The sequence below is a fragment of the Sapajus apella genome, unplaced genomic scaffold (assembly GCF_009761245.1).
Source record: "Sapajus apella isolate SASKATOON/1434 unplaced genomic scaffold, GSC_monkey_1.0 scaffold27, whole genome shotgun sequence".
NCBI classification, from domain to species: Eukaryota; Metazoa; Chordata; class Mammalia; order Primates; family Cebidae; genus Sapajus; species Sapajus apella.
The window spans coordinates 7545932-7548369 of NW_022436967.1; positions in this window are offsets into that span (position 1 = coordinate 7545932).

Genomic DNA, 2438 nt, shown 5'->3' on the forward strand with positions numbered 1-2438 from the left:
TTAAGTAATATTATACTGCTGATCTTGATGAAGTTAAGTTGCCATGCTGTGAAAAGGTCAACTAGGCAGGATTACAGAGTTAGCACTAGAAGCTGATTTTGATTCCTGGCCAAAAGCTAGCAGGAAAGTAGGGATTTTAGTCCTACAACAGTAAAGAACTGAATTCTGTCAACAACCACACATTCTAGAGAGAAAGCCCAAGCCTTAGATGGGTACAAACCCTGGCCAAGAGTTAGATTTCAGGCTTGTGAGATTCTAAGCCCAGAGCATATTAATTTTGTGCCCAGAGTTCAAACTTAGAGAATGAGAAGATAATAACTAAGTATGCTTTTAAGCTACTAATTTTGTAGTATTGTGTTATGAAGCTTTCTATAAGTAACAAATAGAGAAATAATAATTTATATTGTGAGGACCACATTTTATTACAGTATTATAATGTACAATTGTTCTTTACTATCATAGAAAATGTAGTAACATTGGAGTAATATTTATAACCATTTCTTCTTGCCAACCTTAATGTTTATCATTCTGTTTTAGGTTGAATTGTGTTCCACCAAAATTGATATATTGATGTTCTAACCCCCAGTACTTCAGAGTGTGACTGTATTTAAAGATAGGACCTTTAAAAAGGTAATTTATTTAAAATGAGGTTATTAAAATGTGCCCTAATGTTGTTATAATAAGAGAAAATTTGGAAATGAATAGCTGCAGAGGAAAGATGATATGAACACATGGAGAGAAGAAAGCCATCTATAAGCCAAGAAGAAAGATCTCAGAGGAAACCAAAGCAGACGGCTTGAGCTTAGACTTTTAGTCTTGAGATCCCATACAGCACATGCATTTAATACATCAAAGTTGACTGTCCTTCTACTTTTGAACCTTTATATGTTAAAATTTCAAGTAATGTTCTACCTTTACTGTGATAATTTATAGTTATTTAAAATACGATGTTTAAAAAACAAACACACAGAAGCAGAGAACAGAACTGTGGCTACAGGAGGTTAGGGAGTGGTGAAATAGGGAGATCCTGGTCAAAGGGTGCAATGTTTCAATTAGACAGCAGGGAGAAAAGGGTCAGTATTTGAAAACATATAATTTTAAAGAAAGCAAAAAGATTAGTTAAAAATAAAAATAAAATAAACTCAGTAATCTGCAACATAAGGAGATTTTACTATATATTAATTTTTATAAGTGAAATAAAGTATTGGATAGATTAAGCAGAAAGTTCTATTGCTTTCAAATTGTTATTTTAAGCCATGTTTACATATCAGAAAACATCAAAATTTCCTTTCAATTATGCATTAAATTTAGCAGCATACTATATACATGCTGGAGAATGTACTATACTGGAGACTACTAAAATATTAAAAAAAATTTTTTCTCTGAAGTAGCTTAAAACTAAGTAATAGGTCAGAATAACCACAAAATTCATCATTTTCTTTTGTAGTACCTAAGTACTTTGCCTTTATCCTTAGCCCATTTTCCCCAATTACTGTGAAATAGAGGAAGCAATCACAAGATGAAGATAAATAATTATTCTTCTCAGTGGCCCAGCAAACATCCAGGGAGACCTGTAGTCTTCTGAGAGATGAGGAGTGAGCTATACCAGCGTTAGGTAAGGCAGCCACACAGAAAAATGAGCAGGTTTCTGAACTGAGAGCTGAGAGCTAAATATTTTATAATAATACTATATTAATATAGATGAAGTTATTTTAATTAAAGTTTCTCAAAAATGATCAAGATGATCTGGACTAAATAATTAAATTCAATAAAGAATTATACTAACATCCTAGTTTGCACGTTCTAGGAAGATAATTCTTATTTTGTACAATTGATGATGAGTTTGAATCATTAAAAATATTTTGGCAGATTTTTCAAAAGGTGATTTAGTACCTGTCTTTGACTTCTTTCACTGCTAGAATAAAATACCTAAGAATGGGTTATGTATAAAGGATGACATTTATTTTTCATAGCTGTGGAAGTTGCAAAGTTCAAGATCAAGGTGCTGGGTGGCTTGATGTTTGATGAGGGCCTTGTTTTCTCTTTACAATATGATGTCTTGTTGCATCCTCCTGAGGAGACAACACTGTTTTCTCACATATCAAAAAGTAGAAGGGGAAAAAAGCCTAACATGGTTCCCTATAGCTCCTTTATAAGACACTAATCTCATTCATGATGACTGAACCCTCATGACTTAATCACTTTCCAAAATGCCACAGTGGAGATAAATTTCTACATGAATTTTGGAATGAGCACATTTAAACTATAGCAGTTCCATTCCTTTAATATTCAACTGAGATTTTTATATTCTGTCTTCTTAAATAATGCACTTAAATTTTATGTTGAAATTCATGTTCAAAAAAAAAAAAAGATTCAGCCTAATGATTTGTAGAAGGAGTTAGGAAAAGGGTGTAGTTGCATAACCTTTGTTTAGATTT